The sequence below is a fragment of the Hyaena hyaena genome, unplaced genomic scaffold (genome assembly GCF_003009895.1).
Source record: "Hyaena hyaena isolate Hyena2069 unplaced genomic scaffold, ASM300989v1 scaffold_94, whole genome shotgun sequence".
NCBI lineage: Eukaryota > Metazoa > Chordata > Mammalia > Carnivora > Hyaenidae > Hyaena > Hyaena hyaena.
The window spans coordinates 1,252,342-1,266,988 of NW_024080726.1; positions in this window are offsets into that span (position 1 = coordinate 1,252,342).

The following is a 14,647-nucleotide window of genomic DNA, read 5'->3' on the forward strand; positions in this document are numbered from 1 at the left end:
TGTGGGGAGCGCGAGGCCGGGAGGCGCTGGGACTGGCGGAGGGGCGAGGTATCCGGGGGCGCCCCGATTGGCACAGTCCGCAGGGCGGGGGGCTTCGGAACAGGCACTAGAGACTGGGAGGGGCGCGGGCACAAGTGGAGGGAGCCGGGGGGCAGGGACGGGGGTGTAAGCCGGGAGGCACCGGGACCGAGGAGGGGGTCGGGCGCGCGGGGGGGGGGGTCGCGGGGGCTGGCGGAGGGGGCGCGGCGGGCGGCCCCACCCGGACCCCGCCGCAGAGGACGCTGGGGGCCCGGGCTCGGCTCGGTGGGAAGGGTGGCGGCTCACGTCGGGCCGTGCTTTCCATTGACAACGGGCGTCCATTGTGTCCCTCGCCCCTTCCGCCCATCGCTGCCGCGCTCGGTGGGGTCCAACCCCGTCGGGGACCGAGGCTCACTCTGGCCTGTGGGTGTAACGGGGGCCAGGAAACGTGAGTCCCCACCCACGACCCTGCGCGGAGAGCGCGCAGCCCCAGTTGCAGGCGAAGCAGCAGGCGCAGAGCAGGCTGGGAACGAATGCTGGGTGCTGGGGTCAGGCTCCGAGGTCGCGTGGTTGAACTTCCCGAACCCAAGGAGGAACTGGAGGCGACCCCACAGGGCTTCTCGGAAGTGCCCGGGAGCTCCAGGCGTCTTCCCCTCTCAGCACGGAACCCTCCCGCCGCATGGCGCCCTGTGTCCACGAATGCTTCATGTCATCTGACATGTACCTTGCCCATAGTAAGTGCTCCCCAGATAGAAGAGTCACACAGCTGGTGACCCAGTTGTGACTGACTCAAGGCCAAGGCTAATTCCATCACACCAAGTGCAAGATTTCAACAGGTGCAATAACTTCTGTGCAAGCCCGTGTCCACTAGAGTTTTTTCCTGTTGGAAGTTGGGTCTGAATAAATCACAGTAACAATATGTTTGAATGCAATGGAATCTCTGAAAACTTAAAATCACACAATCTATCTTATATGTGAACATTTGTATTGTTTTTTCATCACTTAAAGGCATTCTATTAATTTGTTCTTCTTCTTGAGTCGCTTCCATATTTGCCTGTTTTGTACCAGTCAGGGCATACGTGCCTGAAAAGTCCAGTTTTGCTTCGTATGCTCTCCTTTGTTTTTTTTTTTTTTAATGTTTTATTTATTTCTAGGAGAGAGAGAGAGACAGCGTGAGCAGGGGAGGGTCAGAGAGAGAGGGAGTCACAGACTCTGAAACAGACTCCAGGCTCTGAGCTGGCAGTCAGCACAGAGCCCGACGCGGGGCTCGAACCCACGAACCGCGAGATCATGACCTAAGCGAAAGTCGGAGGCTTAACCGACTAAGCCACCCAGGCGCCCCTCATATGCTCTCCTTTGAGGAGGACGGTGTTCACGGATCCTGTGGTTGACTCACTGTACAATGTCCAGGTGGGGCCAAGTTTAGAGCCTCTCATGAGAGCCCTTTTCTTCGTTCCTTCTTGCTTTTCCTAGGTGCAGAAATACACAACTGTAGGCAAGTCCCAAATTTATTTTTTGGTTCAACATTAATTTTTTTTTTAACTCCAGTATAGTTAACATACACTGTAGTAATAGTTTCAGGTATACAATGTAGTGATTCAACAATATTATACATTACTCAGCGCTCATCACAATAAGTGTACCCTTTTTAAAAAAAAAAATCTCGGGGCGTCTGGGTGGCTCAGTCGGTTATGCGTCGGACTTCAGCTCAGGTCATGATCTCACAGTTTGTGGGTTCAAGGCCCACGTCGAGCTCTGTGCTGACAGCTCAGAGCCTGGAGCCTGTTTCGGATTCTGTGTCTCCCTCTCTCTCTCTGCCCCTCACCTGCTTGTGCTCTGTCTGTCTCTCTCAAAAATAAATATTAAAAAAAAAATCTCTACCTGCAAAGTGGGGCTCAAATTCATGACCCCAAGATCAATAGTTGCATGCTCCACCAACTGAGCCAGCCAGGCGGCCCACAATAGGTGAACTACACTCTTAATCCTCTTCATTTATTTCACCCAGCCCCCCACCCCCCACCCCACCTCCCCTCTGGTAACCTTCGGTTTGTTCTCTATAGTTAAGTCTCTGTTTTTCTTTGTTCTTTGTTTTGTTTATTAAATTCCACATGAGTGAAATCCTATGGTATTTGTCTTTCTCTGACTTATTTCACTTAGCATAATACATTCTAGTTCCATCCATGTTGCAAATGGAAGGTTTCACTCTTTTTGATGGCTGATCAGTATTCCAGTATATATATGCCACTTCTTTATCCATTCATCCATCGGTGGACGTTAGGGCTGCTTCTGTAGTTTGGCTATTGTAAATAATGCTGCAGTAAACATAGACGTGCATCTGTCTTTTCCAATTAGTGTTTTCTTATTATTGGGGTAAATACCCAGTAGTGGAATTACTGGATCATAGGGTAGTTCCATTTTTAATTTTTTGAGGAAACTCCATACTGTTTTCCACTACAGCTGCACCAGTGTGCATTCCCACCAGCAGTGCATGAGGGTTCCCCTTTCTCCACTTCCTCACCGACACCTGTCGTTTCTTGTGGTTTTATTTTTTTTAACTTTTTTTTAATGTTTTATTTATTTCTGAGAGAGAGAGAGAGACAGCGTGAGCAGGGGAGAGTCAGAGAGAGAGAGGGAGACACAGAATCCGAAACAGCCTCCAGGCTCTGAGTGAGCTGTCAGCACAGAGCCCGACGCAGGGCTTGAATCCACAAACCGTGAGATCATGACCTGAGCCAAAGTCGGACGCTTAACCGACTGAGCCACCCAGGTGCCCCATTTCTTGTGTTTTTAACTGCAGCCAAGAAAGCCCAGAATTTATTTCAAAGCTACAAGCAAGGTGCCCGGCTGCCCTCAACACTTCCCTGAAGGGGGCAGGAAGTGAATGTGGAAATGGTGGAATCAGGCAAAACCAGGGAGGGCAGACCTGCCTCTGTCACTGGTCACGGCTGAGACAAAAGCCCTGCACGGAGACCCCGGTCTGAACCCCGGCTCAGTAGTTTTGGAAGAACCAGGCTGGTAGGGGCCATTGGGTCCTCCCAACCAAGTGCCTCCACACTCCGGGGTATAGGTGGCCTGTTAGGTGTGAATTCGGATACCACAGATCTGGGGGACGCCAGGAAGTGTGCGCTTTATCACCCCGGCGGGTTCTGACTGCAGGTGGTGTATGGACCACCTTTTGAAACGGTTCTCGAAGGGTGGTCTAGGACCCCTGAGGTCCCTGATACCCTTTCAGGGAGAAGTGGGTACAAAAACTATTTCCGTAGCAGTAGGAAGATCGGATTTGTCTTTTTCATCTTCGTTCTCTTACAAGTGTCTCGTGGAGTTTTCCGGAGGCTCTGTGACATGTGATCTGGAAGAGATTAAATGTAGAAGCAAATGAGAGAATCCAGCTGTCTTAAACTGTAGTACGCTTGACACTAGAGAGATTTGCAAAACTGTCAAACAGTAACACGGAGTTTCCTTTTGTTTTGAGAAACTGTTAATTTAAAAGTTTCTGCTTTAATTTTTAAAATGGTAAATATTGGAGCTCCTGGGCGGCTCAGTCGGTTAAGTGTCTGACTCTTGATTTCGGCTCAGGTCATGATCTGATGGCGGTGAGCCCCGTGTTGGGCTCTGTGCTGACAGCATGGAGCCTACTTGGGATTCTCTCTCACTTTCTCTCTCTCTGTCCTTGCTCTCTCTCAAAATAAGTAAACTTAAAAATAAATAAATTGGTTGGGGCACCTGGGTGGCTCAGGTCATGATCTCACAGTTTGTGAGTTCGAGCCCCGCGTCAGGCTCTGTGCTGACAGCTTGGAGCCTGGAGCCTGCTTCGGATTCTGTGTCTTCCCCTCACTCTGCCCCTCCCCCCACCCCTTGCACTCTGTCTCTCTCTCTCTCAAAAATAAATAAACATTAAAAAAATTTTTAAATAAATAAATTGGTAAATATTGATAAAACTCACATAAGCAAAAGCTCTTTGCATCAGTCATTTTTAAGAATGTAAAGGGGTCTGAGAGCAGTGGATGTGAACCACTCATCTAAACCATCTCCCGTTTTAGAGATGAGGAAATTGGGGCTCAGGGAACTGAGACTTGCTTAATCAGAGACGTTTACCAGAACTGCCCTTCTGGGGACAGATTAGATGCTCTCCAAGGTCCGTCTCAATAGAACCTGGGGTCCAGAGACAGACTGAGTGCTAGCACAGCACATTATCCCAGAAGTCGGATCAGATGGCTCCTCAAACGACCTGGGATGTCTTTCTCGGCATCTGCTTGATAGAGACCGGGAGGAATGGGTTTTGGGGTCACCCTGCCCCTGGCTCACTCCGATTCCACTTCTTTCTAGCTGTGCAATGTGGAGCAAGTTAAGTCTCAGGAGTTTCCTCATGTGTAAAAAAGGAAGGGCAAAACCACAGAGGGTGGCTCGAGGGTGGAATGACTCCAACCAGGGCTGTGTCCGGACCGAGCGCCCAGATTCCAGCTTCTGTCTTTCTTTACAGAAAGGACACAGAAAGGAGGGATACAAACTGTAGTGGAAAATAGGATTGAAATGAAACATATCAGGGGCGCCTGGGTGGCTCAGTCAGGTGAACGTCTGACCCTTGCTTTGGCTCAGGTCATGATCTCATGGTTTGTGAGTTCAAGCCCTGACAGTGCAGAGCCTGCTTGGGATTCTCTGTCTGTCTGTCTGTCTGTCTCTCAATAAATGAATAAATATTTAAACAAACAAAAAACACCCACGGGGCACTTGAGTGGCTCAGTCAGTTAGGCGTCTGACTTCGGCTCAGGTCATGATCTCATAGTTCATGAGTTCGAGCTCCGTATCGGGCTCTGTGCTGACAGCTCAGAGCCTGGAGCCGGCTTCAGATTTTGTGTCTCCCTTTCTCTCTCTCTCCCTGCCCCTCCCCTGCTGGTGCTCTGTCTCTTTCGCTCTCAAAAATAAACAACAACAACAAAACAAAAATACCACCTTTCTCCCAGGCTTCCTGTGCAGTCTTCCGGGGACAGAGGCAGAAAAGCCACTTTTGCTCCCCGCAGAGCTTCTGAGTGGGTCCTATAGTTCCACCTCAGTGGGCGATACAATGCCCACTATCTGAATGGCTGCTGAAAAACTTCCCGTTTGATGATGACATACCCGTGAACTTCACAATATCCGTCTTCCAGATCCAAATGCTTATCATCCCAAGCATTCTGTCTTCCTCTCCACAGTCACCGCCTCTGGCCTGCATCCCTGTGGGGCACCCTAAGCAGGTGCCCCGGCCCCGACACCATGTCAGCCTTGCTCCTAAGTGTGTCTGTCACCTTCCTGTGCCTTAGACTTAACAGATGGCCACTAACTGTTGCTGTCAAATGTCTGGCTTCCAGTGGTTTTTTAAAAACTTTTATTTATTTATTTATTTTTAAGATGTTTATTTTTGAGAGACCGCCGGGGGGAGGGGCAGCGAGAGAGGGGGACAGAGGATCCAAAGCGGGCTCTGTTTTCAGAGATGCCTTTCATTATGTTGAGAATTTTTTTTTACTTCAAATTTGTTGGGGATTTTTATCATGAATTTTCAATTGTCTATTTCTCCTTTCACATCTTTCACTCATGTCTTATAACACTGATGCCAGATGCATATACATTTATGATGGTTATCTCTTCTTGATGTATTATTGATCTCTTACCATCATGGAATGTTCCTCTGGATCTGTTAAATAACAAAAATTCAACCACTTAATTATATTTTTTAATTTAGATTTTATTTATTTACTTACTTATTTAAAAAGTAATCTCTGTGCCTAACATGGGGCTTGAACTCACAACCCTGAGATTGAGAGTCTCATGCTCTACCAATTGAGGCAGGCAGAGCACCCCCAACTGAGGACATTTTAAAGATTTATTTTATTTTATTTTGTTTTATTTTATTTTTACTTTCTTGATTTTACTTTCTTGATTCATGAATCAGTTAGCATCCTGTCTAGCAAATAGAAGGGAGTTGCTCCAAAGGGTCTACAGAAAAGGAAAGGTTTTTTGTTTTTTGTTTTAATGTTTATTTTTGAAGAAGAGAGAGACAGCATGCGCAAGGGAGGACAGAGAGAGACAGAGAAACAGAGAGAGAGAGAGAGAGAGAGAGACAGAATCTGAAGCAGGCTCAAGGCTCTGAGCTGTCAGCATAGAGCCTGATGCGGGGCTCAAACCCATGAGCTGTGAGATCATGACCCAAGCTGAAGTTTAGCTGAAGTTGATCATGACCCGACTGAGTCACCCAGGGGAGAAAAGGAAAGGTTTGTAAAGTCAGAGAGGGAGTGGGGAAAAGAGGAAATTTTATTAGCAAAGAATCCGTTATTTTAGGCAAGGTCGCCCTCCTAAGGGGGAACAGAGGGGTCTATCAGTAAATTTCCTAATGCTGACCAGGAAATTCCCATGTTAAAGGTTACACATCTGGTGGGTTGAAACTGCAGTTGGATTAGGTATTAAGCGTTGGTTTTACTGACTTGGGGCCTTAACCCAAGTGACACCATTTCGAACCCATGGTTTGTCCCTAACAATTCCCTTTTTTGATCAGACTGTCAGCTCAGCTGAGAGATGGGATCAAAATTTAAGGCCCTGACGCCATTCTCAGCTACCGCTCTGTATTTCGCAAAGCTTCTGTTGCTCCTTTGTGTGGTATTCACAGGTCATGACCTTTTCCTTAACCTCTGTGATGGTCACCAGTTACAGCTTCAGGTTCCCAATTTTTCAGCTGGTTGTCCCCTTTTTTCCTTTTGTGACACTCTAGTCTCAGGGTGATCATTGGCTGTGGGTTAGCGGCTGCAAAAATGCAATTAAGGCTTTTGAAAGCATACAACATACCAGGGAGATTCTTGTGATTACTACAGATAGGATAATTTCCAATGTTTGGAGTACACCTCGAAGCCATGGTCCCCGAGATCCAAACCAAAAACCAAATAAGTCAAAGAAAGACCCTGCTGAAGGAGCCACTTTTAGTCAAGTGGCTTGCTCAGTGATTTATGGAATCGAGGTTCAACTTCCCCAGAAGTGTCCATCCAGGTGCAGAAGATGGTGTCGGCCAGATACCTCCTTGCTCAGCTAAAAGATAATCAAGGGCTATCTTGTTATCGAGAAAGGCTTCGGCCAAAGATAAAAACAGAGAGGGAGGCAAACCACAAGAGACTCTTAAATACAAAGAACAAACTAAGGGTTTGGGGGGGGGGGGGGGGATTGGGGGGGGGGATGGGCTAAGGAGGTCACTGGCTGGGATGAGTCCTGGGTGTCGTATGTAAGTGACAGATCCCTGGGTTCTACTCCTGAAACCAATACTATACTGTATGTTAACTTGAATTTAAATAAAATAAATGCATATTGTATTAAAAAAAAAACAACAACAAATTACTTTGGCCAGAAAGTCTTGGGATTTCTGTCTGGTAGCTATTGAACTTCAGCAGCAGATTTTGCAATAATTTTCAGAGTTGAGGAGAAGTTCCTGATCCTGTGGCCTCACTTACCTGTATCCCTAAGCAGGGAAGCAGAGTGAGGCCACAGGCGGTGAATCCTGAATCACAAAGGCCTCCCGGTAGGTCCTTTTTAAGGCATGTTGTAAATTTAGGGGAGTTGACCAGTGAGAGGTCTTATTTTGCTAGTGAAAAGTTAGGAGCACGGTTTGATTTTCTCAAAGCCTGAAATAAAAGGCTGCTCTGAATTTCCAAGTTACTCCAGAGATAGAGATGAGGCATTGTCTTTCCAGGACGGGGTCAGAGTAAAAGAAAGGATAAGAAGGAGAACGTTCTCATGTTTAGTGAGAAGCCCTGATCCGCTGTCTTGTGCAGAATGAGTCCCCACGGCATCAGCCACTTGTCGTCTTTCCTCTTTGCCTCCAGGTCTCCAGCATCTGTGCGGGGACCAGGTGTCCGGTGGCGCCTTTGCCAGCTGTGGGGTGTGCAACCGAGGCTTAATACCTTCGGTTTTGCAGCAGGGTCCGTGGTCAGGAGCAGTTGGTGAGGCCCCTTCCAATGGGCTCAAGGGCTGTCTTCCACTGGCCACGTTTCCAGAACATCCACTCAGCAGGCTCTAGACTGACCCACAGGATCCCCTGAATGGGGACCCGGGAAGGCTCCCTTAGCTTTGGCGGCAGACTTGAGTATCGGATACTAGACACAGATAGTACTAGACGGGAGGCTGTACACTGATACGATTTCAAGAGGTTTACAAGGTTTTCGTTAAGGTTCATATGATTGGCCCAGTGAACTGGGAGCCTTGATCACTGGAGATCATAGGAGATATACAGACCCCAAGTGAAAAACACATTTTGAACACATTTTCTTTGCCATTGTGAGGGCATCACCCATGCAGCAGGGAAAGGCTTTAACCCATCTGGGAGACATAAACGATAACAAGAGCACACTGGTAACTCATACTAGGTGGAAACTGAATGAAGGTCAGGTGCAGGGGTTCAAAGTGTCCAGAGGGAGAAGGCCTGAGGCCTCTGGGGACACAGACTGTTTTTGTCTCTTCACCAATGTGTATCTATAATTGGAGTCATTTTATTTTATTTTTAATTTTCGTTATTTATTGAGAGAGAGAGAGAGAGCGAGAGAGCGCGCGCACGAGCAGGGGAGGGGCAGAGAGAGAGGGAGATACAGACTCTGAAATAGGCTCCAGGCTCTGAGCTGGCAGTCAGCACAGAGCTCGACGCGGGGCTCGAACCCACGAACCGCGAGATCATGACGTAAGCGAAAGTCGGATGCTTAACCAACTAAGCCACCCAGGCGCCCCACAGCACTCTAACTTTATTAGACATCAAAAAGTCCTTCATCCTCCCAAGCTATTTAAAAAAATAAAAACCCATTTTGTGTTAAGACATTACATTGACCTATCTGACTTTAAGTAAACCCAGGCAGAATAAAAGTTCTAATTTTAATGGTGATAACTAGAAACGGGTCTATTTTAATTAAACTAACACCTGAGTATTTTCCTAGAATCACATGAACTCGAAAAAACATTTGGATTGGCTTCCATCTGCCTGAGAGTTTTAGAATCCCCAATCCTCACAAGCCCTTGTCCAGCTAAACGGAGCTCTCTCTCTTTTTTTTTTTATAATTTATTGTCAAGTTGGTTTCCATATAACAGCCAGTGCTCATCCCAACAAGTGCCCTCCTCCATGCCCATCACCCATTCTCCCCTCTCCCCCCCATCACCCCTCAGTTTGTTCTCAGTATTTAAGGGTCTCTTATGCTTTGCCTCCCTCCCTCTCCTTGACTATTTTTTCCCCTTCTCCTGTCCCATGGTCCTCTGTTAAGTCTCCATTTCCACATATGAGTGCAAACATATGGTAGCTGTCCTTCTCTGCCTGACTTATTTCACTCAGCATAACACCCTCAAGGTCCATCCACATTGCTACAAATGGCCAGAGTTCATTCTTTCATATTGCCGTGTAGTATTCCATTGTATAGATGAACCACATCTTCTTGATCCGTTCGTCCGTTGATGGACACTTAGGCTCTTTCCATGATTTGGCTGTTGTTGAGAGTGCTGCTGTGAACAGTGGGGTACCTGTGCCCCTGTGCATCAGCACTCCTGTGTCCCTTGGGTAAAGTCCTAGCAGTGCTATTGCTGGGTCATAGGGGAGTTCTATTGTTAATTGAGGAACCTCCACACTGTTTTCCAGAGGGGCTGCACCAGTTTACATTCCCACCAACAGTGTAGGAGGGTGCCCGTTTCTCCACATCCTCGCCCCAGCATCTAGAGTCTCCTGATTTGTTCACTTTAGCCACTAAACAGAGCTCTTTGACAAATTAATTTTAGCAATACATTGGAGGTGGGAAAATCTCACATTTGTAATATGAGTAGGTATGGACACACGCATGCGTGCAGATGCAAGGGTGCTATAGTCAACTGATATTTGTGGAGAAGATTTTTAAGATTTTTTTTTGTTCCTGGAATTGATCTTAAGGAAGAGGTGCCAAAGCTGGGGCACAAGAGCTCTTTTAACAGTTTGTATTTTTAAAAGGCCCCCACCCCCTTCTTTTCCTCAATCTCAGGTGATTGTGGGCCATGTTTACATTTCAAAGTCCTGATGAGATGTGTAACTTTAAGTGACAGAGAAAGAATGCAAGTTCTTCCAGGACTTTGGTTTCCTAAAGCCAATAGTTTTACAACCTGTTTAAGATAATGAGGGGAAGTCTGGGAACTGGCAAAGGAATTGGTGAACTTTGAATTGCCACTAGTTTTGTAAAGATTTGTAAGATAAGGACAGTTTCTTTCCTTCCTCAAATAATTGGGCTGTTAACTTAAATGATATCTTGGGTTGATCCACCTACCCAACAACATTATTTTCAATTTGCTTTTTTCCCTCTGGGTACATGGTTCTAATTTGAAATCCTTCTGGCAGCACCGAATAATCCCCCCTTCGGTATAAGATGGTCCCCAAAGAGGGTGCAAAGCATATTAATGTCCCAAGATGTAGAGTTACTCCCAACCAGAGCCAAAAGATAGAAACACAACCCCAAAGTCCCAGGCAGGCAGAAAGGCCAGCCCAGCTCTGCGAAGGAGGGGAGCAGGAAGGTAGCTGGGCCACGAAGGATCAGTAACCAGTGGGTCTGGATTTGGAAGGGACAGCGTGACAACCGGGCACTCCAGACAGATTCAGAAGAGTGATTCTGGTAAGGACTCCCAACCGATGCCAGTTCTTCTAGGGGCCCCTGCGGGCCCTAGTATCTCCAGAGCTTCCCCCTGGGATGTTTATCACAAAATCCGTTTCATCAACTCAGGGAGGGGCCCATCTGGGAGCCCTTCTTGGAAGGCAGATGTGGGGGTGTCTGTAAGGCCCTTTACTTGGAGGGCTTTTGTCTTTGGTTCTGTAGTCCTTTTGGAGTGCAGAACAATTCAGATAGAGGATTAGTAGACCGGGCACTGAGCAGGAAGTTATGTCAGTCTTCAGGCTTTCATTTTAGGTACCTCTTACATTTGTAATTTTTATGAATTCATGTAATTTTAACGAAACTAATTTGGAATTTTGAAACCATTTGGAGGCTTCTGTTTGCTACCATTTGGTTTAATTTGGGAATCTCTACTTTCTTCTTTTTTTTTCTTAACTGTTTTATTTATTTCTGAGAGAGAGAGAGAGAGAGAGAGAGAATGTGAGCAGGGGAGGGTCAGAGAGAGAGGGAGATACAGAATCCAAAACAGGTTCCAGGCTCTGAGCTGGCAGTCAGCACAGAGCCCGAGCTGGGGCTTGAATCTACAAACTGTGTGATCATGACCTGAGCCGAAGTCGGATGATTAACCAACCGAGCCACCCAGGTGTCCCAGCTGATTTTTAACTATATCTTTTTTTGAGTTATTTTCTTAGTGGTTGTCTAGGGATTGCAATGTGTATGTTTATTACAGTGTTCTTCAGCTTAGTACTGAAAATTCTGGTAAAATATAGCAACTTTCCTACAATATACCTCCAGTTCCTTGTTCATCCCTTTTGCTATTACCGTCATATACATAAATATATATCATAACCCCAACAATACATGTTATAATTGCTAGTTTAAACATTGTTTTTAAAAAAATTAAGTAAAAAAGAAAAAAATAAAGTGTTTTTCAGTTATGTGATTATCATTCCAGGGATCATTACTCCCTTTGGTGAACTTCAGTTACTGTCTGTTGTTGTCCTCTGTTAGCCTAAGGCCTTCCTTTAGTATTTGTGTATTTCTTCTTGTAGTATTTCCTGTAGAACAACTATCAGCACTATTCTTTTCTCTTTTTTTTTTTTTTTTTTAAATCTGGGACTGTCTCTAACTTGCCCCTGTTTTTTTGAAAGATAGTTTTGCTGGGGATAAAATCCTGGCTTGCTGAAAATTCTCTGAGCACCTTGAAGACCTCATTTCAGTGGCTAGGACTCTTAGTTTCTGCTGAGTAGCTGGTTACTGTCATCCCCTGTATACGGTGAGCTGGTTTGCTCTTGCTGTTTTTAGAACTATCCCTTTGAACTGGTTTTCAGTAGGTTAACTATGATGTATCTACGTGCGGATCCCTCTGTGGGTATCCTACTGAGGCCCACAGGATTAGAACTGTAAATGAATGTCTTTCAACACATCCGGGCAGTTTTCAGCCCTTAATTCTTCACATAGTTTTCCTGCCCTTTCTTTCCTCTCCTCTTGGAGCTCCCATTTCACATATGCCGCTACACTCTGGCCAGATTTTTTATTCATACACGTTTAGCTTGGCTTCCTGATGGCTGCCCGGTCTCTACCCAACTTAGCTGCCAGCTGAGGATTTGGAAGTTGTGTCCACACCCACCGGAGGCCCTCGGACTCCCACCCTTGGCGTGTCTGTACGCATCAGGAGCTGCACTCACAGCTCTCCCAGGCCTCAACTCTGCTGGGGCTTTTCCTTGTGGCTGGGCTCCCAGAGGCTCCCATGTGTGCTCGTGTGCAGGGCGGGGACATGCTGGGTGCCTCCCTCGTCCTCCCTCCTGGGGCGTTCTCTCTTCCACAGTCTCCCTGGAGACTGTAAGTAAGTTTCTGGCTCGTCTGCTGCCTGCCCAACTGAGACCTCAGGCTAGCAAGCCTCGGGCTTTCCCCATTCATTTCTCACTAGGTTTGCCGCTTTTAGCTGATAAAAAAAAAATCCTATAGCTCTCTCCCTCCACCCCCAAACCAAAGATGGTCAGGTACGCCCCCTTCAAAGTGAAGCCCTGATCCAGTAAAACGGCTTCCCTTACCAACAGAGAGATGGTACGGATGAGGATGGGGATGGGGGGCAGCCCCAGGGAAGAGGGCTGTGGGCCTCCATGGCTCTTACCTGAAGCTCTAGTTTTTCCCAAGAATAAATGATTTTTAATTTGCCTGCCTTTGGTCGGTTTCCAGTCTTGCAACGTTTTTAGTACTTTTTCCAAGTTTTAAGCTTTTTTATATTTTGCAGACTGCCTGTCCACTTCACACTGCCAGGGCCGGAGCTCCCCCCACAGCAGTGCCCTTTTGTCTGCGCTGAGGGCCTTCATGTGGAGTCCACCAGGGGGTGCCCAGGGTCTGGGGGGGGGGGGGTTCCCAGACACTGAGCTGGGGGCAAAGTGAAACAGGCCCTGTGCTGGGGCTGCCTCCACTGGCATTCCTCTTCTGCAGGCTGCATTTGGCACCTCAGGCTCAGAGCATGGGGGAGACACACCAAGAAGCAGAATGTGCAGGGAGAAGCTTCCAAAAGGATGAAGGGACCAGGAACCTCCCCCAAGGCCTGTTATTCTCCAGCGGCTAACTAGAGATCGCAGCGTCCTTCAGGGGCCTGGCTGGCTCAGTCAGTAGAGCACGTAACTACTGATCTTCGGATTGTGAGTTTGAGCCCCATGTTGGGCAGAGTTTATTTAAAAAAAAAAAAAATGCCATTCTATGTAGCGTGCCAAGGAGACTCAGTGGAAAGCTGGCTTTCTCAGCTAGTCAGTGGCAGAACGGAGCTTCTGGGCAGAGCCCAGGACTGCGTCCTCACAGGAAGAGCAGGCCATAATCAGGCAAAGTGACAGACATTTCCCCAGCAAAACTGGGTTTAGCTGCATATTAGAGACCTTTAGTTGACCTTAAAAGGAAAGTTAAATAGAAATTAACTTTCGGGGTGCCTGGGTGGCTCAGTCGGAAGGCATCTGATTCTTGGTTTCAGCTCAGGTCAAGATCCCAGGGTCGTGGGATCGAGCCCCACATCAGGCACCACACTGAAGGTGGAGCCTGCTTAAGGTTCTTTCTCCTTCTGCCCTTCTCCCCTGCGTACTCTCTCATAGAAAAAAAAAATTAACTTCCTATGACTAGTTTTGGAGAACAAATGACACTTCTGGAAATTGTACAGGTTGAACTTTACACAATGGCCCCCTTCACGAGAGCCTCGGCACCTCCACACCTTTCAGCTTGGTTGCCAGGATTTCCTCCTCCTCGGGGCTTGGTCTCAAGGAAAGCGTGCCATTGGGTTTTGTTGCAGGAACAAATTGATTGCTCTAGTCTGAGATTCGGCAAGCGAGAGAAATGCTGAGTCAATGTGACTAAACATCTGGACACACCCAAGTTACCACTGAATAGACATCACTTTAGGCAAACGTTTAAACATCTAATCAAGCAGCCCCCGTTCTTTTTCTTCTGTTACTAATGCTACGTGCTTTGCAGCCTTCCCATTTCTTTGCTAAGGTATCAACAACCAGCAAAAAATGCTGGTTCCCAGGGCCGTTGGGAAACTACCACAAAGTGGTTTGGAAGAGGCAGGTGTCCTGACAGTCGAGTTTCCTCTTTTTTCTAAGTGCCTGACACTTCAGCTTTGCAGGCCGGCCATCTGCTCCAAGGACGGCTCTCTCAAATAAACACCTCGCCGGCCCCACCACTAGAGAAAGAGCCAGGCAGCCCCTCTCACCCACCTGGCTCCCTCCCCAGGCTCCTCTGTTTTCGAGGTCTTGGTTGGTTTAGATAACTGACCGTTTAGACCACTGGCTTTTTTCTCTTTCCACTGTACATTCCTGCTTTTTTTTTGAAATTCACCAATAAAGAGTGAGCCCAGCCAAACCCTGGATCCCCTCGTGCCCTAAGAAAAAGCAGAGCCCCAGACCTGGTTCTCTCTCTAACCGTAACCTTGCCGGGTGGTCCCAGGGGTCCCGTGCAATTTCCAGGTCCTATAAAAAGAAATCCTGGTTTTGGTTCCCCAGTTTCCTGAT